Source organism: Struthio camelus, chromosome 9 (genome assembly GCF_040807025.1).
Source record: "Struthio camelus isolate bStrCam1 chromosome 9, bStrCam1.hap1, whole genome shotgun sequence".
In the NCBI taxonomy this organism is placed as follows: domain Eukaryota; kingdom Metazoa; phylum Chordata; class Aves; order Struthioniformes; family Struthionidae; genus Struthio; species Struthio camelus.
The window spans coordinates 19182791-19209428 of NC_090950.1; the positions used below are offsets into that span (position 1 = coordinate 19182791).

At 41.8% G+C, this 26638-nt stretch overlaps 1 protein-coding gene across 3 annotated transcripts in view; it reads left to right on the top strand.

Moving 5' to 3' along the window:
* FGF12 (fibroblast growth factor 12) overlaps positions 1-26638 on the top strand; it is a 242389-nt gene that overhangs the window by 11346 nt on the left and 204405 nt on the right. The window contains exon 1 of one of the 3 annotated variants that reach the window (XM_068954102.1): positions 10290-10332. The exons of the other annotated variants lie outside the window; for them this stretch is intronic. The gene's annotated coding sequence lies outside the window, so the exon portion shown is untranslated. Of the gene's footprint in view, positions 1-10289; positions 10333-26638 lie in introns of those variants that run through there. 3 annotated transcript variants of the gene reach the window in all.

Sequence of the window (26638 nt, forward strand, 5' to 3'; positions counted from 1 at the left end):
GGACAATAATGCTTCACTAAAAAGGTGTATAAAGGTTTTCCATTGAGTTCAATGTAACTGGTTATGAAATTATGACTGTTTTAGTTCACTGTATCTGGCATTCCCATGAAAAAGGTTTCAGCTATAAATGTTCTACCCATTCTTCGTCAGTGGTTATTATCTCGAATAACTAACAAAGCCATGTGGAATTCTTCAGCTCTGAAGAGAGCTGATTTGGCCCCAACAGGATGGGTTATCTTGTAGCTTTACTAATAAAGCACTACTTAAAACAGAAGTTGAATTTTCTTGGGCTTGGAAACTGCAAGGTTGCATGTCCCAGAATAGCCACTGTTAACATTAATAGCTGTGAACTCAGTATATTTATACTGATGCTGCCGGGTACCAGAAATAGTGATCAAGGTGGCTACCAGCCAATGGCTGCTAAATGCTCCAAGTCTAATGAACTGACAGGCCTTGTATCCTTTTTTGAGGGAAAAAAAGCAATCAAATTGTCTGTAATTATGATACCAGATGATGATTGAGCAATCCAGAAAGAGCAAAGCATGGGCAGTAAACTTACTCGTTGATTATAAGACAAACCTGGATGGCTCTGGTATATATTACCCCTGGAGACTGGATACTTCCTTCTCCTTGAAAGATATATTGCACTGTCCATTCTGTTCCTGAAGGGTCTAGTTAACAGCTATAGGAGACAATAAATCAGTTCTTGCTCCTCCAGTAAAGGACCCCTTGGCTCTCAGCTCAGCCCATGCTGGCAAAAAAGTGTGGGAATGAAGAGCTGGGTTTTCACACAGCTGTGCCAAGTCCAAGATGCCAGCATGAAAATCACCAGGATTCAGCCCTGAATCTCTATACAGTGGGAGAATGGCTGCAAAACCTCTGATTAATTGAAGTCACTGTGCATGGGGACTGGCTCTGTACTCTCCATGCCAAGTTAAATGGGAAACTGGCTGTTGCGTTGGCAAGTATGTGCTGATTATGTGCACGCCCTGGGGCTGGGAGATATCTGTCTTGCCTTATTTAAGAGGGCAGGAATTGTTAGAAGTGCAATATTTGTTTGTTTATAGTGTCTTACCCTATTTACCTGAGACCTTGCTTGGGTAACATTTGCACCTTGGAAGGGGTTGGTTCCAGATCTGGATTTTGTGCTGTCGAGCAGAGAGCTTTGGGTCTTTGGGAAGGAGGTTGTGTAGCTGATGTGGAAGTGGAAGGTACAGAGCAACAGGACTCCTGGGTTAAATCGCATCTTTGAATTTTCACATTTTTGTGGAGATTGCTTTTAACCCCTCTCTGTGCTGCTGACGGGTGGTACAAAGATCAGTAAGGTAACAGAGCATGCTCTGGGAGTGCAAATGGCCATATTCGTATTGAATCAGATTCTCAGGAGAGTGGAAGCTAGCTAATAGATTCAGAAGCCAGCTTGCTCTTGCACCTGAGAATGAGATGAGAAATATCCGGAGGTGACTAACACAGTGCAGGTATGAAATAAGGATTGAATCCTGACCTGGGCATATGTTTAGAAATGGAACTGTTGTGAGAAATAAGTGATTTGCTAATATTGGGACCCTGATATCTTGTTTTTTCCTGCTGATCCTAGAGATTTTGAGCCATGTTACCACTAAAAGATCTGTTTACCTCTAGCCTGCTGACGTTTTTAGCTCCTCCTGCCTCCTTGTTCTGATGGCTCAAAGAACTGGAAGGCTTGCATCCCAAGCTAGCTGCCATCATGACTAGCAGAGTCAAAGTTTACTGGTTATCTAATCTTTGGATGATGGATCCTAAATGATTTTTTTTTCTCACTTCTGCAACAAATTGAGAGCACCAGTGTTTAACAGAGGGTAAAAGCGTAGTGTCAGACCTTGAGATACATGAGTTAGTGCTGCAGCATCTTAAATGCTACCTGGTGGTCAGACACTGTAGAACAGTCAAAACCCACCTGATCTCTCTGGCAAGATAGAAGACAAGGACATTAGGCCCTGTTCTGCCTCCTTAAAAGGACTGTTGTTGTGGCATGTTGCCTTGTTCTCTGTATGTGCCTCAGACAAGAACCCTAATTTTCTTACTAGAAAAGATGGTAATGCAGAAAGCACTGGAAATACTAAGGATCTGAGACCTGTCTCTAAAGCAATGTTTTGTATCCTATCCACAAACTTCTGTTTGAGTTCTGAGTTAGTTTCTTATCAGAAACAAGGCTAAATAGACCTAAGTAAAACTCCATATAATTGTTACTTTTTCTTTTACTACAATTGCTAATCATCTGGTATTTCATAAACTTTTTCTCCTCTTGCGCTGTCAACTGGAATACCTTTTCTACAATGTTGTATTCATTAGAATGGCAAAAGACTGGGATACCAAATCTACTTTATAGTTGGTTTGCTGCAAGACCTGGCAGATGGAGATTACCTTGAATGGTAAATGAAGCTACATGTGTATGTGATCTAACGCCAGTGTGCATCACTACCCAGTTTAGATTTTATATCGCATGTATAATGCGTTTATAAGTTACAATTGAAGAACTTATTCATTTATTTGTATCATTTTGCAGGATACAATAGGCTTCAGTCTTGGGGAAAAAAAAACAAGCAAACAAACCCATTTCCTAATATTTTTCCTCCTGATAAGGTCAGATGCATGTGTACTTTCTGGTGGCATCTAAACCCTTTAGTTTAAGAAACTTTTCATATATATAAAATACTTTATTTTTAAATATCAGAGCATCTTTACAAAACTATAAAAATGTTATTCCCAAAGTTGAGTCATATTGTATAATGTACGTTATTATATAAAATTATTACAGTAACCTTTTTTCGAGGTTTAAAACAATGCAGGTAGTCTGCAGTAATAATCTGTAAAATTTCCATGCACGGAGTAAGTCTCATCTTTCATGCAGAAAAAATCTTCAGAGATAAATATTTGCAGTGACAGCAGTGGCAACATGCAGAAATACTGTTAAAGAATATTTTTATTTGTATAGTTGTTCCTATTCTGTCCTTTATGGATCTTCACTCAGTGAAAATAGGGGTGTGTGCAAATATGTATGCCTCTGCCAGTTGGCTGATTTTAATCACCTTTGGTGGGGAGGGTTGTTCAGTCATTTTAAATGAGAGGGTTTAGAGGAAGTGTACTGCTTCAGTGTTTCTGGGGTGTCTCCCAGGTACTAGTTTATTTGGTTTTTGTGGATGACAGGTGCATTCATGAATGTGTGTTGCAGAGACTGAGTTTGCCTTATCTGGCCCCTTTGAGGGCAGATTGCTAGTGTCTTTATTTTGTTCTGTGAAGAGAGGAGGTCTGGCTGAACCACAACAAGTCAGCAGCTTTTCACTTCTCAGAAGTGTATTTGAAATGTTTCCCTGGTGAAAGGGGACTCAATGGCTCTAGCCCCAGATTCCTTTCTTTGGCTAGCCCTCAGTAGCAGAATATGCTTTTGTAATTATATCTGACCTTGACCCATCCTTTCGCTGTAGTTGTTGTTAAACTGAGGGTCAAAGTAACTATATCCTACTGGTGTCTCAAGCTGAACAAGTGAGAGGACGCCCTAATAGCGTGGGTGTATCCGTACTGGTGTTTAAGTGCCTGGTTGGGATGAAATACTTGGGTAAAAATGTATGTTTACCACTGAGAAACAAGAGTCCAAGTAGATAAGCATCTGTATTAGTGGGTGCTCTTTTCACTTTTCTCTTGTCATGCTCCCTTTGTTTTCTGTCGTGATATCTGTTCTGCTCCTGCCCCTGTTGAAATCGGTAGAACTGGCACATCTCTGAAGTCAACTCATAAACTCTTATGTGTTCGTAACAATATACTTGTTATTCACACTAAGGAAACATATCTGCGATGTTTTGCAGCTTATATTATCTGCCTGTATTGGCTGTTTCACCAATACAAGGTGGAGCCCCTTGAAAAATGGAAGTCACTTTCTGAAGATGATCCATTTCATTCCTTTGCAAAGCCCAGCCAGGAGCCGCTAGTGTCAGCTCCTTGTGTCGTGCAAGTGCCTTTAGAGTAAGGTGGCTAAATTTGCTATGTATTCAGTCCTAGCAAATATTAGACTACTTAGGCAAAGCCTCTCAGGGCCAGTATAGGCTCAAATAACTTTTGGAAGGTCCATCTCATGGGAAGTTCAAGTGTTTCAATGTTAGCTTTTGTCCAGACTAAGGGGAGGAAAAAAAAAAATGGAATGGAAAATTTGTGGGAGAGGAAAGAAATCAGTTCAATAATGCTCAGTTGTTTTGTTTTGCTATTTCTGCTCAAAACCAGCTCAACATATCTTAAATGTGTTCAGGCGATGCATGTTTATAAGAATTTTTCTTCCCCCCCCCCCCCCCCCCCAAAAAAAAAAAAAAAAAGAACCACAGCGCTTAACACAGCTGATTTCAGTATTTTCTCCAAATGGCACAAGGCCTTAGAAGCCTAGGACTGCCTAGGCTAGCCAGCTGCCTAGGTCTGGCTGCTGGCTTCCCTTCTTTCCCCCATCAGCTGCCTGCCTGGTGAAACTTGAACATTTGTAATGTACAGCACTAAGCTGTTGCACAGTTCTTTGCATTCATGGATACTAGTGCTTCAAAAAGGATTCTAGTAACATTATCTGTGCTACAAGGAGGAAGAAGAGGCACTGAGCAGAAGCAACTTGCTCAAGGTCACCATCTAAACTGCTAGAAAAACAGAGGTATTCTGACAAAGTTAGCAATAAAACACCTTTTCCATGATGCTCCAGGCTAGTACATCAGAAAATTCACATATACTTAAAGAAACACAGGGACACTGTGTATTGCCTAGTGGAAGATGTATTTCTGCAGGGACCTTCCTTCATGAAAGAGAAGGGAGGCCTGAGCCACAAGTTGCAGTGTGTTAGTAGGGGAAGGCAGCTGAATTAAAATTCCACCTTCCCCTAATGTTTTGGGTCAGTTCAGCATGGCAGGACATTCTGACTTAATTGGCCTTGTATCTAATGCTTCACTGTCCTTGCCTTGTTGAGAATGTATCTGTTGAAAATTAAGCTTTCCTGTGCAATGAAAAAAAATCTAAGACAATTCTCAATGGTGGTAATGAAGGAAGCCTGGGGGCTTGTTGAGGACGGCTCTGTGGACCTGGTTCATCAGCAGATGACTTCTGCCTCAGAGAATATATTACTACCCTCCTTTGGCATAGAGGAATAGTTGGAAGGTCAGCTTGAACCAGCGGTAAGGTGCCACAGTGTTCATGCCTGTTTCTAGCACTTACTAATCTTGGGCTTTGAAGAGCTTAATTGTTTCCCAATACCAGACCCAAGCACGTAACTATTTCTGTACACAGGGATATTAGAGGTTGCAGTTCTCTCCTTAAAATAAGATTTTTTTTTTTTTGCAGAGTTAAGTGAAAGCTAGGTCTCCTAATAGTGTGCTTTCTTCTTTCTACATCTGTCCATCTGCCAGTGTCCTAACTCTCCTCACTAGAGTACTGTGGACCTTATAAACGCAGGTTCAATGCCCTACCTCAAAAGCTGTTTGACTGCTTACAACCATCAGCACACCCTGAAGGGGAGTAACACTGACACAGAACTGGTGTGTGAGGAGGATGGAGCACTGCCTTTGTTCTGGGTGGCAAAGATGGGGACTGTGCTCTCCTGACTTCTGCTCATAAAGGCAGAGCCAAATCTTCAAAGCCAGCCTTTGAATTCCAACTTGAAAAAAGAAAAAAAAAAAAACTGCTGGTAAATCAGGGAGTCCAGAGGAACAGTTATGTAACTCATACTCAACTGTATTTTTCCCAGAGATGGGTGTGTATGCTGTTTGGTTTAGAGGTGTTCTTTAGGATGTGTTTTTTCAGTAGGCAGGACGTGAGATCCCAAGGGTTTAATAGAAATGTAAGCACACAGAAGTACTTTCATGTAGGTGACACTGTCCATTATGGAAAAGGATACTTAAGAGGATGTACTACTTCTGTGTATCCTACGTGTATAAGGATATAATTTATAAAAGGGTACTCCTGCTTTCCTGGTCTCCCAGCTTCTTATGAAGCCTAACAATTTAGTCATTTGTTGGAAAGCCTATACTTTCTCCATTCAAAAAGTAATGGATACATCAGAGGGTTTTTGGGGTTTTGTTTTTACTTTAAATTCAAACTATTTGCTTTCAGTGGGTCAGTGTTTCGTGACTGGAAGATGAATATTTTTCAAAGATCCATGCTTAGCGTTTACAATACGAATTACTGTCTAATCTCCCATCAGATAGTATTGAAAAGCAACAAACAAATGCCCTTCTTAACATTTGAAAGTTAAGGACTGTTTTATAGTGCATATTTTCTTTGAAAAGCAGTATATGCCAGAAATGATTTGGTAAATTTTGTGTAAATCTGTCCTGCTGGCTAGTTATCTTCAAGCAAGGCACTCAGGTGACAGGCTGCTTTTCATACAAGTCTAAAAACCTGACTGAGGATTAAATTCCACCTGGACACTGATCAGAAGCCAAGGTGGACACGGGAATGTTATTGTAGTGTATCCCCTGCATGAACCATTGCTCCGCAGATTAGCAGGACCTGGATACTTTCCTTGTGGCTGCATCTTAAAAGCAAAAGGCAGTGCTCTACTTCCCAAGTATGGACTGTGGCACTTGCTCTCCAAGGGCAGATGAAGACAGACGGTTTTATCCTGGGCTACAAACTGAACTACCTGAATCAGTGCAGAGCTGCAAGATGATCCCAGTGTTGTAGAACTAGTCATACATATGCCATGCTCCCAGAGCTGGTGTGATCTTACTTTAGGCTTGTACCTGCCTTCTTCCAGCCTAGAGTCCTGTGAAACTGTGATCCGCACTTTGCTGCGTAGATATGTTGCACTATGAATGCTCTGCCGTTGCTCGTGGGAGCTATCCAGTACCTGGTTATGATCCTTGCTGGCAGAAGTGAGTGAGGGGTGTGCAGATGGAGACCTGGATGCTTGCTGGCTTTTGGAATTGTTTAGCTCTTGGCTGGGTGACACCTGGATCCAAGGCCTTGCTGTGGAGAGTTTGGCTCCTCCTAGATCTGCAGTCACAGTAGGATGTACCTTGGCTGCTGTACAGAGCAGTCAGAGAACACCTAGTGAGAAATAGTGTTGGCTCTGTGGTATGTGCTCCTATCCAGTAGACTCTTGCTCCCATTGTTCTCTTGCCCCATGCCAGCACTATTTCTAGTGAACTACTTAGCGATGGACTTAACCTCCTGTCCCAATGTAAGTAGAAAACAGAAAAGAGGATGCCAGCACTCCCAACCAATGGTCACCAGCATTGCAGATCAGCTTACTTTTGCATTTCAAACCTTGTGCTTATTTTGGAATCTGCTTATAGTTTTCCAGGCCAGTTCTGAAGCTTAACATCAGTTGCTCAGCCAGCAAGATAGGCATTAGTGAGTGTTTCTTTCATCAAGAAATCCTGACCTGTTTTACTTGGGTTTCTGGATTTTTTTTTTTTTTCCTGAACCACTTAGCAAATTATTTGGATTATATTGAGAGATAGCTGATAAATCTAGCTGTTCCCCCCTCTTAGTCTTTGGTGTATAGTTCTTTGAGGAAACAATCACGAAGACGCCAGTCTTCACCACTCATCTGTAGGCAGTCCTTGCTTGCTAGTCTGCTGGGCATCCCCCACTCCAGTGGAGGGGGATGGGAACACAGAAACTTTTGGTATCCCTATCTGGTCTAAGAAGGTTTCTCCCAACTTTATCAATCTGTGGAAACAACTTGGCTTATTCTGGAATAGCCAAAGCCCTTTGGATGTCCCAGAGGCACTTGAAAGTTATTGATCAAAACCAAGCAGAATTGAGGGTTGCAACCAACGGGAGAAGGAATATTTCCTTCTAATGTGTAAGAGAACCTGCAAAGCAGCAGTGCTCATAAGGTCTCTGTGTGGGAGGCTTTCTTTCCCTCTGCTGAGAAGCAAAGAAACCTGAGCAGATGCAGCTGAATGTCCTGGGGAGATTCCAGAGGGCTTTTGCTAAAATGCACTTGGATTTCAGTGCACAATGAGGGAGTCAAGGTTAAGTTGCAAGGGATGGAGATGACTACATTTTTGTATTGCAAGGATTTGGGAGCAAGAAGGCTAAGCAGATCAGACTAAATGGCACACAGGTCATTACTGCTAATGGGAAGGCAGAACAAATTGAAAAACATTATTTGATGCTGTGCAGCTTGGACAGCTCACAGGCGTTACACTCAGATGCATTTGGCCAGCAATGTTCTAGCAAGGATTGTCTGGCCTTTCTTGAGGTATCTAGAGAAAGAACAGGGTCAAATCCCTACCTTGGATGTATAAGTCTTATATGCACTCCTCTCAAAACTTCGGGTAGCTTAGGGGAGCTAGGTGAGTGATGATTAAAGCCTTGAGGAAAGTGAGACTAATTCTGTTTAGGAATAACCTTTGCTAAAGCTAATATATATTTTTAGTAGAGCCTCAAATGCCTACCTCAGCAAACAGCTGGCCCTGGACCACTGATGTGCAGGTGCTGAGCTTCAGTAATTCTTTTGTGCAGGCTGGAGAGCACTTGAGTCTGCTGCAATACCCAGTAAGGTGCAACCAAACATATGACCGAAACATCGTCCTAAGGAACATGGCTCCGTGAAAGCCAATTGAAGTGCATTGAAGTTTTAATGTGCATTTGAACACTGTCTTAGCAGTGATGTGCGTATATGTGTGTGTTTTTACCCCCAGTCCCGAGATTCTCGTTTGTTCCCCAGTTGACTTAAATATGATCACCTCGGAGTAACCAAGAACAGCCAAAGCTGCCCTGAAATAGGAGAAATCTGTCCTTGTTGTTTTGGGTGCCTCTGACTATTTCTTCCCCTCAAACCTTGTTCTGTGCTTTGCTGGAAAGTCCCAGGAACTGGTATACAGCATTGTTGGTGGTGGCAGCTTGGCCCTTTTCAGGAGAAGGGAAAACAATATTTTAATTGGTTTGTTAATTGCAGATCAGGGTCAGACACTGTGGAAAAGCGATTGGCTAACTTGGATCTGATTCTGTATTGGATGAGTGTCTGTTCCAGCATCTATTAGCTGCTTGTACCCTTGTGCTAAGCAACCAGATAGTGGCTCTGGGGAGTGAAACAAGCTGTGAGGGGTGGGCAGTGTGTGCAAGCATTGCCTATTGCTAATGATGTACATGGTATCTGCTCTGGTGAGAGCTGCTGGATTTCAGTCTCAGGTGGCTGCCACTCAGGCTTTGCCAGCACAGAATTCACACATTTCCAAGGTGATGTTTAGAAGAGTGTGATTACCGCTGGTAAGTGTTGCTAGGCCTGCAAAGCTCTGACTTAACCAGCTGATGTCAGGACAGTTGATCACAGTATAGCCGTGGAGTGGAGCATAGAAGGAGGACTTAGGAATCTGATCAGCCAGGATGCAAGCCCCTGAGTCTTGTCCATCCCTGACTTGAAAGAACAACCCTCCCAAAATATGCCTGAAATCATTTTTCTGCTCTAAAAAAATAAACTTGCTTGGGAATTCACATAGTTGTGATGCTATTCCAGTACCTTCAGTAGGACTAAGGCTGTGATGCTCAGTGCCCTGGAGAGTCATTACTCCATAAATCTGATGGGACTCTTCAGTTATGTCATTTTCCAATTGTATCAGTGTCCATTGCCTCATCAGTGTTTAAGTTTGAAGCAGTGTAGGCTTTTGATGGTAGCGCATTCGACTTTCAGGACAACGTGAGAGAAAGAAACTGCATTATGCTTTGGCTGGGGGAGGGGTGGTGGGATTGTGTTTTTTGTGTATTTTTGCAGCACTGAGCCCAAACCTTCTGACTTAATGGGACAGATTTGCAAATTTACACTTGCAAATTCTGCCTTCCAAGGGTATTCAGACACAAGCTCTTTATTTATGCCCCAGAGGAGCAGCTTAGCTACCTGTATCATTTCTCTTGCAGTATAGGAAGCTGAGAATTAGTGATAGGTTGCTCTCTGCAGTAATAAATGCCTTATCCTGCAGCACTGACCCCCTTTAGGGGATAGTGGGACTAGTTCAGGTGAGCAAGGGCCAGAAACACAGCCCTGCCTTTTTGTACATGTACTTCAAATACTGTCACAGCACAAGTGCAACAGAATATGTATAAAGCACCAGCACTGTCTAAGCCCACAGATCTCCAAATTGTCGCAAGAAGCTTTTTTGTTGGTGCCTGCATGTAAAACGTTGGAGAGCAGTACTACACAGCTGCCTGTGAGTCTGGCCTTGTGTCTGCTTCTTCCTGATGGTGCTTGGTGCATTGCATTCTTCCTGAGACAGGAAGCTCAGGCGCTCATAACCATGGAAACCCTGGCTTGTCTTCCCTGATAGCTTCAGCAGTACTCAGCATCCATCTCCTCAGGAAAAGAACGACCGCAAGCTACAGGTTAGTTGCGTGCATGTTTTGAGATGCAAAAAGTAAAACCCTTGAATCCCCCCACAGCAGGCTCCTGGCCCACCAGAACGAAGCAGCAATGCTAAACTAATGCTAGATGGGATCATAAAGAAGAGGTAGGAAGTAGGAAAGAGCTACTGAAGGATGGTTCTCTCCAGGAGCAGGAGGGTGCTGGAAACCTGAATAAGAAAAAACTGCATTTTGATTGTCTTTGTGTTGGCTTAACATACTGAGCAGCTGGAGCTTTCTGTTGTGATTTTTAGCTAATACTTTTAAGAAAAACAGTCATTTTCCATTTTAAGTTAGTTCTTTAAATGGCTTATAGTAGAGAAGGAAATCTAGATCTAAGGTCCTGAGCATCAAATAATTTTTGAGATGAGGATCAGTGCCTCTTGCACTGGCAATTGTGCATGTTTCCATAGGTCTGCTCACTAAGTTATTGGAAGAATCATTAGTGATAAACGTCTGTCAAGGCTCTAAATTAGTGCTGGCAGTGTTTCCAGACCTATTAACATGGAGGGAAAAGTGTGGAGAAATGTCTTAAAATGAGCCTTAAAAATTCTGGAGGGTCTTTGTGATGATGGCTCTTTCCACTGCACTTCAGGGTGGATGTGCATCTATGTGCTGCATTTTAAACTTTCCTCTTGCTTTTTTTCCCTTGACATATTTGATTTTCAAACCTAAGTGCAGTTACAACTACAGGACTCCAGGCTTTTAGGAGAAGCACAGTGTGGTTCACCAGCGCCTCGGGCATCGTGGGAGCTGGCAAAGCTGGGCCCCTTTCCTGACATGCCAAGCTGTGCATCCCTGTTAAATGTAGGGACAGGACTGTTGCCAGCTTTGGCCCGAGTTTGGGAGATGTCTGCAGAAGTGCTTTCCCACTCCAAGGAGGTGTTTGGTGCAGTGGCATTTGTCAGAACACTCGGTAAATTGGGGGCAGAAACAAAAATAGAACCAACCTTGACCACTGGCAAATCGCTACCTCCGTGTGTCCATGTGTGAAATGGAGGTGATAGTATTTCACTGTAGATGCTTTGAGGTTTAGTTAATGTTTATGGAACACACTGAACTTTTTGGATAGGACCTGCTGCAGAGGGCGCTATATTATTATCCTCAAATGTCTCTGACGCACATTAGAAACATGAAAGCATTGGCATCTTTCCTATGGTTAAAAAAAAATAAAAATACAGAGATGTTGGGAGTGTTTGCAAGTTTGAAGCAGAATGCTTCTTTAAAAAAAAGAAAAAAGCCCATAGTATTCATTTGACAGCTACTGTTTGGAGATATCAGCTTTTGTTTTTCTTCATATTCATAAAATCCAGGGTGGAGGTTAGTGCCTGAACAATAAAAACTGCTTTGGAAATACTTCATGCCTCTGTTTAGTATAGCTGTTGACATTCTACCTCCAAACAGAGTGGAGCACCCACCAGTCTGTACGATGAGACTGAGTTTTCTGTGGACATGGCAAATATAAATCTGTCTTCTTACTGTAGCAGCCTAACAAGAGGTTTTTCATGCCAATTGCTACAACATTATAAGAAGATTGAACCAAATCAGAAAGCCTGTACTCCAGACTTGCCCTGTCAGTAGGGATTCTGGCCAGCACAGTCGTGCAAGATGTAGCCTTGTAATAATAACGATATGCTTCACAGAAGCAATTTTTAGTTTTCAAGCTTCTAGAGTGTTTGAGCAGTGAAACAAATGCTTATTTTTGGTCTGTGCAAAATCCAAGTAAAGACTTCAGGAAATGATCCTGCCTGCATGCATCCACATACATGGCAACTGCTGTTGATTATGATACTTGAAATACCTTCGATAAATCAGCCTAATCACAGCAGTATGGCAAATGGTGCCTTCTTTACTCAGAGCTAACTGACATTTACATTAACACAGATAAGTTCATAATTAATCCCTGTATCAACACTTCAGAGTTTAGATTGCAACTCAAGTAGTATTCAGTTGATCTGGCATAGGTGTGTGTGTGTGTACACACGTGTGCATGTGAAATAACGCAAGCTGGAAGTAGACACAAAGCTGATCCTTCTCAGAGTTGTGCTAGAAAATATCTATTCTTTTGAGTATCTGCCTGCACCTAGATCAAGACATGTACAATGACTTTCAGAGTTGGATCCTAAGAGTAAAGGTGAGACAATGCGATGTTCATGGGTGGAAATGTACTTGTGAGCAAATCGTCATGAGGAATTAGTACGTGATTCTTGTAGATCCATTAATTTCTTTGGAACTGCCAGAGGTGACTTTAGTTTGTAAAGGGCTATAATAGGTGCTGGTCTGAACACTGTATTCTGAACTGCGTTTTTCTGGTGACCTGTTTCTTGCCAATGCAAGTCTATTTTTGGATGAAAGGGTGAATGAGTGACTACTATTTAGGCTATGTACATGGAGTTGAGCTCAAATGATTATGAATGGAAAAGCAACAAATCATCCTACAACTGCTGAGGAGAATATCTGATGATGGCTTGCACTTGTGGTGCAAGTTCCACTTACTATTATTGATATTTTTGAACAATGAACAAGAAAGAGGTCCACAAAGAAATTAAAGGTTAAGTTCAGCAAGCTAGTCATTGAGTAAGGAATAGTTTCAGAACACCCGGGTGGTAATCTCACCTGTCCACAGATTTGCTTTGTGACCTTAGTCGAGTCTTTTCACTTTGCTATGTATTTGGTGTGCAACTTGGTGTTTTTCTGATGTACCTGTTGAGACTCTATGCACTTGGTAGCAGTTACTGTCCTTTTCTGTATGAGTCGATGACGCTTAGCGCTTTGGGTCTTGATTTGATCATTCCTTCAAGGTATTGCTGAACTGGAAATAACAAGCTAGCCTTTATGATATACAAAGGAGCTGAATGTGAACATTTAGGGAGAGTATTCCCCCCCCCCCCCTTCAGGGGAGGCATCTTTAGAGAGCCTGTTAACAGTTTGTATGTCTCTAATGTCTAGTAACAAGCTGTCTGAAGCTGAGTGAAGTCAGGGGGCAGTGGGTTGATCTTATTAATGCAGGAAAGGGAAGGAAGCATGGGAAACAACAAAGAATTGGGCAAAACCAGATACCTTGAGCTTCCAGAACTGATGGTGCAAGGCAGAAACTTCTCTACCCCAATAGCCTAAGACCTGTTAAAGATGGCTGAAGCTAATTTAAAGCATGCACGAGCAGCTCTAAGCAGCACTAGTTTGTAAAGCCTCTGCACTTAGCTCCGACAGAACTCCACGTTGCAGATGTGCTGCCTTCCTTTAATATCTTTAGAGCTGCAGCACACAATTACACTGTGGCAGCCTGGATTCTCCCTGGTGGAATATTATTGGCTCTCTTGAATTTCTGTCTTATGTCATGTTAAAGAATTATGGTAGAGTTACAAATACAAATGTGTCCCATCTGAGCCTAAAGCATGCAGATGAAGCCACGCGCAGAATGGTGCAAACCTGATGATGCCTACATTAAAGACTGAATACTGCAGATAGCTAAGCAGGTATGTAGCTGTACTTATGCAAGAGTTAGTACCGACTTTGGGTTAATATGATCAAAACCCAGCCTATTTTCTTAGGAATGTAAGATTCAGAGATATGGTGCATTGCAAAATTAAGACCTTTGGCCTATGCTATATAGTGCAGGTTAAACCAGATGACTGCAGTGGCTTTTTTTGGACTCAAGCTAAGAAGTGAATATGGGTTGACTTTTGGTATGTTGTAGATTTTCCTTCGTACCTGATAGAGGAGGGGGATTATGCTCTATGTCAACATGCTGATTAAAGGAGCATCCTTGAGCTGCCAAGAAGTCTTTAACTGGATTCCTGTTCTGGCTTTTGAAGTTGAGACTGCCTTATAATTTGAAAAGGTCCAGTGACAGACAATTTAGCTTGTGCAACATACTGGGGAGGACAGAGAAAAATGTGAAAGTGTCTCTACTTCTGCTCTTGGCTCTCAATTGCTGCTGAGTTATGATCTCAGGAGGGTCAGAAGCTGCACCTCCACCAGTCATAAGATGCCACTCATCAGCTGCTTGCTGTGGAGGCAGGGGCTCCTGCTTCCCAGCTCCCATAGCATGATGAAGTCTCTTCCTGAACAGATGCAAGAAATTATCTCTCTGAGCAGAGGAAATCAGGGAGGATCTTAACTGTAATCCTAAATTTGCCTGTTCTGAAGTTTGGCGTTTGGGTTCAGGTCCGAACATAGAGATGCTTTTTTTTAGAAGCATGTCTGAACTGTCCTGTTTTTAAAGCCACCATGTATGTCTTCTGTAAGGTCGCTTCTGTCATGTGTTACCTAGACATGAAAATGTACAACAAAGGTTGCAAGGTATGAACAGGACTTTAAGTGGTTTGGTACTATGATGCCTTATTTTTAGAGATGAAGTTTAAGATACTTTGAAAGCTATCAGACTTGATAAGTTGTTAGGCACTATTTTAAACTCAAAAGCCATATTAAAAACCTCAGTTGGAGGTAGCTTCAATCACCAATTACTTCTGGAAAGTAAGTAACGTTTCATGATGTCAGAGACTGGAAAAGGGCCTACTCCAACTTCCTCTATCGTTCCCTCCCTAAATCAAAAAAGCCGGGAGATGTCTCTTCAGTAGAAACATAAATAATTGGCCAGCTGAGGAACCTTTTCTTTAAAATAACAGATTCTTGCCTTTGCTTTCTGTGGCAGATGTCTCATTACCTGCTGGCAGTACTCCCCTTGCTTTATTCTATCCAGGATGCTTATGTTCAATATTGGAGAACCGAAACCCCATTTTCCTGTTTGAGAAGGTTCCTGCACCAGCTGAATTTATTAAAAATGGAAAAGAGGATATCAGCTTAAGGCTGTAGAGTTTTTACAGCTGGATAAAAGCTTGGGGTCAATGAATCTGAAAGTAGGTTTTTCCATGTGTTGTCAGCTTCTAGTAGCTATGTAGCAGACAACAAAACATACTCAAAACCTGGGTTTACTTGGCAATGTCTAGGTTTCTGCTTACAGCCCTCTTGCAGAAAGGAGGGTGCTTTTCAGGTTCTGTCCAGCATGGTGGCATGTGATAAGGTGGTGTAGCCTGCGCAGATCTCGAAGTCAGGAGAAAGTGGAGCGGCATCCACACTTCAACCCTGCTGATCCAGAGCTTACTGCATTTACTTGGGGTTCTTCCTTCAGGCCAGACTATACTAGGAGAGGGTGGTTTCTCCCCAAAACACAAGGAAAAGGAAGAGCTCAAATTCATCCAGCACAAATTTCCTCTTGCCTGAAGAGCTGAAGGTTATGCTGCTTTGGATGAGTGACAGGCTCACATGGGCTGACTGCAGAAGCTGAAGCCCAGGATGAGCATCCAGGGAGGATGCTCTAGTTCTGTTTCTAGTTATTTATATCTACTGGTGTTTGGGAAACATCTTTGTGGGCCTCAGCTACTATGGCACTTTAATAAGGAGACAGATAGAGACTTTTTGTGTTTTAAGCCTGAAACAATTTAAGGGCTCTAGAGACTGAAGACAGCTGCTGAGGGAAATGCAGTTTTCCTTAGCTTAAAATAACTTTGTAATGTGTTTTGACTCTCCAAGGTCTCTTTCAAGGCTCTACCCAGCTCACATCTTGACCTGTGAAGAGCAAAGCTCCTGTGAGAAAGGAAGCCCAGGAATTTCAGGGATGGCAATTTGGCACAGGCAGGGGAGAAGGAGGAAAGGGGGAAAATGCTGATAAGGGTGATGAACAGTTTCACCTTCAGGAGTGATGAACTGTGGGAGAGTTGGCTGCATTGAGGGTCTGGCACAGTTTCAGCAAACGCACGTGGGGATGGATCAGCTGAGAGAAATGACTGCATTTATTCAATGAATTTACATGAGGTGCCTGTGTTGCCAGAAAGGGCTGGGCTCCCTCCTGCTCCAAAACATTAGCAGCTCCGTGCAGGAATAGCAGGAGCAGAGTGGCAGGCGCAGCAGAGGGACTAAGCTGTGAATTTTTCAGCAGAGCCTTTCCTGTGAAGACTGCTGCATGAGGCAGCCCACACGCAGTCTGGGGTTAAGCTCCCTACTGCCATTCCTAGAGTCTGGCTGTTGATTAATCAAATTAAATTGAATTAAAAGTTAACTATAGCCAGCCTGCTGCTGGCTGTTCTATAGGTTTCTTCTGCTTCTAGCTAAGCCCCCTCTTCTCTCCTCTCCCTGGGCCCCCATCTTTGGAAATCCGCCAACAGCTTCTTGCAGGACTGTCTGATCTGAGGTATCAGCAAACTTCTGTGTAGTCAGTCACACTTTCCTTGTAGATGGTATCTAGGATGCAGAGAAGGAAGTGTTGATTTGCACTGGTAAATGTGAGGGATAGAAGAGGAGGAATAGAGCCATGCTGGAAGATAGGAGCCAATGACTGCTTTTGCAGCATGTGTGGTGTAAGACAGCTGGGTCTTGAGGTGGGACACCTCAGGGCACTGCACATGTCCTCTGGACTCCCTGGAATTATCGTGCCATCTGCAAAGCAAATGCTGCTTGCTGCAGTATTCTTCTTCCTGGCTCTGAGGAAATATCCTGACAGAAACCTGTGGTAAACAGGAGTCAAAGATATAACAGATATAACCTCTACAGCATGTTTTCTTACATTCCTTAACCCTATGGGGTTATTTTCAAGGGGGCTATCTATTAAATAGGCTGACCAGGCCTGCCACTGCACTGTTAAGGCCCCACCAGGGGCTGTGACAAATGTATCAACACAACCTATTGAGCTAGAAATAACTGGCCAGAATTGGTCCCAGCTGGGACTTCCAGCTGATGTTTTGCACCCTTAGCTTCATGAAACAAAAAGCGTGTGAAGAAAAGCCATCTCCCCAATCTTTCTAAAGGATTAAATAATGCATAATGCACAATAATGAATATTTAATTTTGAAATGGCATTCTTTTAAATAAGGATTTGATTCTTTATTTCGTGTTTGGTTATAACCATCGCCTTGCTGATGTGGTCCAGGTTCCTGCAGAATGTGATCTTGGCTGAAGCCCCACAGAGTTTGAGCTCCATTTGAATGCATGTGTCCTAGGCCCAATAGTCACATTTTGTGTGAGATACCAAGAGATGAGACACACTGTGCCTGTGATGCATTGTGGTAAATACTAGCGTTGTAGGGGAATGTTGGCAAGCCCGTGACAGAAAAGATACAGCCACTTCAGGCTTAAACTTTGTGTTGAGAGTGACAGAGCCAGTCCCCAGTGACATGCTGCAGTCCCAGCCTCGGAGCAGTGCTCCTGCTCTAGGGGTCTCATGGGATGCGCAAAGCAGCTCATGAAAAGTCTGCACTGTAAAAATCCCCAGAGTGCCCTGAATGAATTCCTGTTTTAGCTAGAAAGTTACAGCTTTGGGGGGGGGGGGAGGAATTGCCACATTTAAATCACAATGTGTGATGGAGAATCCATGACAGTCTTTACTGCTGTGGATTCAGCCTTACTGATAGTTATCACTATTATAACAATAGTGTCAATATCAGTCTTAAGTGATATTGCTAATTGTCATAAGCATGCATTATTTTGAGCTGGCATTTGTCTGCCTTTGTATTGCCTCTTTTTAGACCTTATTTGTGAGAGGGCAAAGCTCTTTGAACAAATTTCTATTCCTTACTTGCAAACATACTTGCAAAAATGTGTGATCAGATCGTCCTATTAAGCTTCCTTCTTCATTAAGTAGAACAGATGGTACTTTTGGAGCCTTTCTCTAAGCCCAACTTTGTGGTCCTTTAATCATTCTCTTGGTGGTTGTTTGCACTTTATCCAGTTTTTCAGTATCCTTCTTAAATTGCAAGCATTGGAACTCAGAATTTTGGCTCGCTGTAATTTATTGGATCATAATATGACACGTTTTTTTGTTTCACCTTGCCCCATTCTACTGTGTGTGGCAATACTGAAGTCTATACTGTATTCTTTGGTGCAGCTTATTTGGCTCTGCAGATCAGTGTCAGTCTTAACTTAGTTATTATTTAACAATATCACACTACTTATCCCATCTTCAGGCTTGATTAGTATGAGCTTCTTATCCACTCATTTAACTTAATGTTAATAACTTAAAGCTAAAGACCAGCCTGTAACCAGTTCTCAAAAGGAACGCACTGGTATACCTGTGATGGCTGTTTAGTGACCTTTGCATAGCTGATTTTCAGTATGTTAATACTTGCCATTTTTTTCCCTGATTTTAATCAAATCATCATGTAGAGTGGGATCAAATTCCATAAAAAAGTCATTTGATTTTACGCTTTTTTGCCAGTAATGTTAAGTAAAAGTTAAATAGAAAAAGGTATAAAATAATGAAGTCTTACTTTACTACCTGTTCTGCAGAAGTTCCAGTTTATACATGCTACTTTTATCATTATCCTTGGAGGTTGTTTGGATTTTCTATTTACCTTTTAAAATACTTGGCACATCAACTGATTTTGTTCCAGCCACTGTGAGTTCCATGTGCATAAGCTGTGTTTAGAATCGATACCAATAAATCCAGGATGTTCTTTTAAAACTTTGTGGTGCAATCATCCAGTCCTGCTGAACTGAGGTTCTGCTTAATTAGCTACAGTTTAAGGTTCTGTGTGGCTGATAGTACCAGTTGTATGTTCCTTACTCTGATATAGGCGTATACCACCTAGCTACTTTCTGCATATACAGAAAAGGAATGTTGAACAACTCTCGTAATTTTTTTTTGCCCTGATGCAATGTGGAAGTGATTGAAATAGCAGGGGAATAATCTCTATCTTCAAAACCCAATCTGTACAGTTCTTAATTTTATTAGCTAGTTTCACCCCTGTGCCCTTCTGTATTTCTGTATTCATGGTCCCAGCTTTTGGCTCTTTGTCATCACCTTTCACTTTCTACAGGGTAATACGTGCTTAATCCTGCCTGTGCTTCTAAGCGACTTAGTATTGGATGCAGCACTTTGGAGTTAGTGCATTGTCATCTGGATGGTGGTGTTAACATTCTGAGGGCGTTTTGGTAACAGCAATGTGGGACGTCTAGCTTTTCCGTGCTGACGTTTACTGCAGCAACACAACTATTATTCTTATCTCTTCTAGATAGATGCTTAAGGAACAAGAGTAAAAATTCAAGTTTATCTTTTTCTGAGCTATCATTGATTCAAGGACAGGAAATACTGATTTTGAGTGTCACTCCATTTCTTCTTTCCTTCACTTGTTCCTAAAGTGGTTAAATACTGGTTTTTATGTGCTGTCTGTCAGGATTCAGCACTACTCGGTTAGGTTGCTTGAATTTTCAGAAATGAGTAATCCTGATTCCTCTGTGTTAGAGTCCTACTTTTTGTGTAAACAGATAAAAGTGATTGAATCCAACAGGACACATGCAGGGAAGAAGCAAATCCTGAGGTTCACTTTTTGTTTTAGGTTCTCGTAAGTACTAAGATTTCTGCTTTTGGTTTCTGGCTAGTCCGGTCAAACCCAGAAGAGAGATTCTTTGTCTTCCCCAAGACAAAAAACCCTCTTAACAGTTGATGGTATTATTGCACAAAGTCATCTTCCTTTGTGCTCTGCATGTTTCCTGGTTGAACGCTTGTGAGCTAAGAAAAAAGATACTCTTGAACAGAAAGGAGTTCTCTTTCAGTGAATTCTTCAGATATAGCTATATGCTCTGAAGTTTTGCTATTAGTCCTTTGAGATATTTGCCAGCCAGCTTAAGAAGCCCTGAAATTTGCATCTTGTCTTGGATCTGGGAAGATGGCACTCTATCCTGTTCTCTTGCTTCCCTGAAGAACGTTTTCTCTTCCTATATAAGGTTCAAAAGCTGTCAATGTAGAAGGCTTGTGGAGATGAGCATCCATTGCAAACATGTGCCTTATGAAAACACCGTTCATAGTTAATAGCTAAAACTGAATTTTTAACATTGTTTCACGGGGGCAGAATAATGTGTTCTTCCTAAAATGAGTATGGATTGAGCTCACTTATATGCATAAGTTATTGTGGGTTGTATAATACCAAGAATCGGCTAATCCATAGCATCTACCCAAGCTCACACCCTTCGGAGGTGGAGGAACAAATGCAAAGCAATTCAGAGAAGCTCAGCCACCTTTTACTGAAAGTTGAACTGATTCAGGTTATCTTGTATTGGGCATGAGCTCAGGACATGTACGTAGGTTTTCATTGATCAGTTTGCTGGCTTCCCCTGCCTTGTCTGTTTCAGGCCTCTTCTTTGAGAAGAGAAAGAATTCATTGATGGTTTGCCTGGCACTCAATGGGATTCTTACAAGAGTCAGCTGACTTAAGAAACAAATAGAGAAAATATTTTTAAAAGGCTTCCTTTGGAAAAAAAAGTCTGACTGTTATGAATGACCTTGATATCAAAACAGACACATCCAGAAATTGCACAGCTTATAAGTTAGTCTTTCTGAACTCTCATATGTAGTCTGCATTTGAAGTAGTTCTTTTAAGGATTATTACTCTTGCCCCCCCCCCCCCCCCCCGCCCCTCTCCTTTATAACTGAAAGTTTGCACAACATCCATGCAATTTCAGTGTAGGGAATTGGCCAACATCACATCTTGAATTCTTGCTCTGCCCTGTGAATTGATGGGAATGAAGATGTATGTTGTAACACTAGGTAATAACTCTACAAGGATGGTTAATGTGGAACAGTGTTGTTCCCAGATTAAACAAGTGTTCAAAGTCGCATGAGATTTCCTATCATTTTGACCCTCCCCCCTGAATCGGGCAGAGTGGAGATAAGATGTGCTCAGTAATTATATCTATCCATTTGTTAAGCTGTTTGGAGTTGCTGAAGGTTAGCTGTAAGCCTGAATGCTTAGAAAGGCTGAAGGCTTAGAAATCTGAATTGCTTGCATGTGGCAACTGGAAAGTGTCTGTGAGGTAGTTTATTCTGTATTATTGGTATGTATACTTCCAACCTAGGGTCTACTTTAATGCAGCTTTTAATCAGTAAATCTATATGTGACATGAAATATGGCCCTTGTCAACACTGCTAGTAAGGTGCACTTGCAAGTCGGAACCCTTGAGAGTAGTTGCATATTTGGCCCAGCACGTGCTGTTCTTGCAAAAGGGAAGATGTCCTTTGGAAAATGTAGTCTTAAATTAGGGGTGGTTAAGAACTGATACTTTTAAGTTGCAGCCTAGTGCAGGTGGAAGCCACAAACAGCACTTTTGTTTCCTTTCTCTTTTGTTGCATCTCTGCTGTGAGTTTGCTTTAGCTTAATATACTCTAAATCTTCAAAGAAGTAATGGAGGAAGTAGATATAGCTTGTCTCCTAGCTTGGGATGGAAGTCTTTAATTAGAGCAATGTGGCAGGATTTCTTCTTTCCCTGAAGAGTAGCATACACAGTAGCATGCCTTTAGAATCCTTTCTTCTACTGGACAAAGAAATAGCTTCAAGCTTTAAACTTCATGTAGCAAACTCAAGACTTGAAAGATGCCTCAGATCTCATTTATTATTGAGGGTGATGCCTCTGGCGCATGATGATTATTTTGGAGATGGCTAATCTGCTCTGGAGAACATACCTTGTGTTTGCAAGCAAGTGAACATCTCTGACACCTTGTTGGCAGTGTGGTGTGAATTTGTTGTAGGGGTAAATGGATGTAGGGGTAAAAAGACCTGGATTTTTTGTCATGCTTAATGCTATGTTGAGGTCACGTTTAAGAAAACTCAGCAGGATGTTTGTTTCCTGCTGGAGCTGAGAACTGCCCCTTTGAGCAGGATGAGAGTATGAGAGTTCATGTTATATGGAGGACATGAGATGCCAGTCAGCCCCATCTGGTATGACTCTGCTGCCTACCTTTGGCAGGGAGCAGTGATGTTTTTTTGGGTTTCCAGTCTCAAAGCTGCCATATGTTTGGTGTCAGAGTTGTCCAAAGGTGAGCTCCAAAGGACTCTGTCACTGGAGCAGTGATCAACTCAGAGGACATGTTTCCTGTCAGCAAAACAGCTGACTTCAGGGGTGACACAAGCTCATAATACCCCTGAATAGAGCAGGAACCTTTGAGCATCATCAGGGCTTTCACTGCAGCCTTATACTGACTATGGCAAGGAAACTTGACTCCTGCATCCCCAATCTCTCTGCTGTATTTCTAAATCACTGATACCACCCAGTGTAGTTGGAACTGAGACCCTGGTTTGAGATTGTTCTGGAAAATGGCTCAGGAAGAAGTCAGGTGGACACCTGAGCTCCACCACAGAGCAGGACTGGGCCTTGTCTGTGGGAGGCTATGTGGTGTCAGCCAGCTTCTGTGCCCAGCCTGGGGGCTGTGCCCAGGAAGTGCTTTGTGGTTGGGTTTAATCAATGTTGTGGATCCCTGAGTCCACAGAGGTTGGTTAAACAGAAATCATCAGGTCAGGAAACCTGCATGGAAAATGGGCAGAGAATAGGAGAGTATTAGGGGCAAGTATTTTGTTTAATATGTTTACCTAGATGTCTTTTCCCTGGCTGCCTGCTGATACCTGGTAAGAGATGGGATATCAGGCTATGCAGCCCATCCTTGTGTTAAGGATGGAAAAATCGGAACAAAGTGGAGTTATTTGTGATGGTATACACTTTTTGTTAAACTCCGTGCCCCTTATGCAGTCATCATTAAAACAAATGCCATGATGCCAGCTCTATATTTTTATTTTACATAGCTCAATAACTTCATTCTTAGTGCCTCCTCCTTTTACTTAGAAAGACATTTTTGACATACAAGATGAAATATATTTTTCTCATTGTTAATAAACATCCGGTATGTTTAATGATAGGGTTATGAATCAGCGCAGCAACATGCTGAATATGATGAGGTGATTTCTAAGGTATGTAATGCTGCTGTGGGACAAGCACAAATTCCTCATGGGTATATTGTTTTCTGCGGTCCAACTCAGTGAAAATTATCTACAGAGGAATATAAAGGGAACTTTTTTGCAAGTGTCCTGTGATCAGAGAATAATGTTGGGGGGGAAAAAGATTTTGAGAATACCTGAGTCGTCATTTTTTAGAAGGTGAAAAATGATGTTGGCTAACTTATCCCCGCTAGAATTCTGCTGTTATGGAGTTAATTGTAAGGCAGATTTGTTTTCAGTGTGTGGTGTATATTTCTGTAACAGCACAAACTTGCTTTTTTGGTGAATTGGAAAGGTTTTATAGCTTAGCTACTAGAGGTGAGAAGAACCAGGCTGCACTATGAAAGAGAAGTGCTAATGTGATTTTTGGCCTGAAATGGTCCCAGATGCTGACTGTGCTCCTTGAAAATATTTAAACATTTTGAAAGTCATAGTGTTTCCAGTTTTATAATTTGGGAGGAAAGGTCAGAGTGCTCTTCTAAGGTTCCCTTTCTTTCCTTTTTTGTTAGATGTTAGAGGAATTTAAGGCTATATTTTGCTTTAATTGACAGAGGCAAATACCTCTTCCATTTTATAATAGACCTTTTCTTGTTATTTGAAGGTTTTCATTTCTTTATTTTATTCTCTAAACTAAGAATATTCTGCTCTGAACTCGATAGATGAACATAAACTGTGGAGCCTGTGTCTGGTTTTTTTCAACTTTTGCCTGAGGACAGAGTTTATTATCAACAGGGCTTTGTTCCACAGTGCCACTTTGATCCGCAGATACAAGGTAGTGATATCTAGGGCTCCCTTCCCTTGTAAAGAGCAGTTTTTCTGTTCACAGAGAAGAATCCAGAGAACTACTCGTAGTAGGGAAATAAATTCAGTGTAGAATTTCATGTCTGATTTCTTTTCAGCTGTGCAAATTGTTATCCTAGCAAAATTGAAGTGAGTATAATTCATTCTTAAAAACAATTGCTTTAATTATTTTTTGCTGTGCTGCGCTCTGCTGATGGCAAATGTGGCCGATGGGTCTTTTTTAAAACATGTATGCCCTTAAGAGCAGTTTAGAAAGGGAGAGATCTCAGCTGGAAAAAATTAATGCAATGTAAAAAAATTAGATTATTTTCTCCATCTGACCTTGCCTTTGTCTATTTAGTTATCTCAGCATTTGATGCTGAAATTTGCCCAAGCAGCTACAATTATTAGTCTGTAAAGATACAGCAGAGAACAATTATCAACTGCAAACAAATCTTTTCTGTTTTCTTTCCTTCAGTTAGAGTGCAGTATCTCAAGCATTATTATAATTGTACACGCTATTTTTTGCATTCCTAGTAACTCACTAAAACTACTTATGAAGGGTTGATTGCTGCTGATGGAGGGTTTTCCATTTTCTGGAAGAGTTGAGATCTATAGGGTATTTGCACTGTGCTGTCGTGACGTTGGGCCTGAGTTTTTTTTATGGGTGCTGGCTCTGATATGAGTGGCAACTTATCTCAAGCAGTGCAGAGGTCTGCTTAGGACTACCCAGATTTTCAGGCTGGTTTTGTAGTCTATATTGAATTTGACTGTGCTCTGGCTAACCTGCTATCCATCCCTAAGCTAGGTAGTTTAAAGCTAGCTTGGCTCACTCTGCACTGTGGTTAGAACACGAGTACAAGCAAAAGTCCTTGCTGTGGCTGTGCAGTGCTGCACATTGTGGCGACACTGAAAGATGCCAGCCTTGGTACATGCTCAGAAATGTGGGTGCCTCATCGTTACTGAGTTCAACTCATGCCCTGGAGGCTGAGTTTGGCAAATACTTAAGCATCTGCTTGATTCAGGAGCATTGACTATGAAGTGGTCCAGTTTATCTGAAGAAGAGCCACTAGAGCTCCTGTGGTTGCTGGCATACTGTGGCCAAGCTATGCTTTGGGTTCTGCATAATGTTTAGAAACAGAAATCCAGAGACATTGCTTTTATTGAGGCCGTATAAGAGCCTGCAAAGGCTAATTCCATAAGGCCCATAACAGCCAATCGCCTATGACTGTGGGCACAACTTATTGAAGATGTTGTTGCAGACAGACCTTGCAGCATACAACATGTTCTGTGGAGTCTATGCTGTTCTTGGGAACTTGACCTGAAATTGACTTTGCCTTTAGGATTTTGTAGTAGTACAGCCTGTTACAGTATGACTATCCCATTTTTGGACTTGGAATGACACTTATTTGTCTCAAATCTGATCAGTTCTGTAATTTTCTGAAAACTTGGGATTCAATTTGGACCTGAAGCCAAGTGTTCTTGAGGAAGTTCTAACTGTTGGATAGGATGGATCCTTGAGCTAGAAGGGTGATGAGGAAGAAAGAAACCTATCCTCACTGTTGCTGACAAATTAAAGAGCTGTTCCCCATACTAAGCTGTTTTTCTTCCATCTGTGGTTTGAGGATGAACACCTGACTGCTCACCAGATTGAGTGTGCAGCTAGGAAGTGAAACATCTAATTATTGTTTTCTTAGCCAAGTGGACCTACTGTACAGAGCCTTCCTTTCCTGTCCCTTGAGTTGTGTATGAAGCTCAAACCTCTGAGAGACTCTGGCTACTTAAGTGATTTTTTTTTCTTTTTTAAGAGTTAAAGACATTGATTTGCCCCTGCACAATTCGCAGTTCAGCTTTCTGGTTGTTAAAGGTTAGTGGAGTCTGAGGGTTGAATTACTGTTGTCCAAGAAAGTGAACCCCCTCTCCAATTAAGGGGAGTTTTCTCAGGTTCTTTATGCTTGCCTCACTTCATCTCTTCCTGGATTTCTATGACTCTGAAGTGGCTTTGATAAACTGTGCAGTTATTAAGGTGCTAGGACACTACAAACTGTTATTTATGCTTTTGAGAACCTCTCCTGTGAGGTGGTGGTGAAATACAATTATATTTGTTGCCACTCCTGTGCGTTATGTGCACATCAGCTACAGTTGCCACTACACCATGGATAACTGTATTGTTGCTATAACAATAGCACTGGTAGCACAGTGAGCACTGAAATAAGCTTTCCTTGGGAATACCCCAGCTACTTACCCAAACGCATATTGCCTTTTAAGTCAAGTTTATGCCATAATAAAAGGCGTTCTTTCAATCACAACTAGCACTATTTTACATATTTTGTATGAAAAGGTTTTCCATTTTCTAATCTAGTGATATATACAACTTGCCATTTCACAAATTAAGCAGAAATTAAGCAGAAGGCAGTTAAAGCAATGAATTTAAATTATCCTTTAAAATCAATGTAATGTCTGATCAGTCATTCCAGGAATTGGATTCTGCCATATGCCTGTATTTCTCTTCGTAGTTCCTATTCCTACCAGCAGCCTGATGGATTTTACGTAGATGTGATTTTGCATTGCATCACATCCTATCACAACCTATTACCTTTCTCTGTACCCAGTGCTATCATTCTGATCTGACTTTTACTTATTCCATTTAAGTGTGAATGGTTAGACATGGAGGAAATCTGATAGATGGAGATAAAGCCTAAACGGAAGGGTAGACTCCCCCCACCAGCTACTGCCAGCCAAGCCATTAGAGG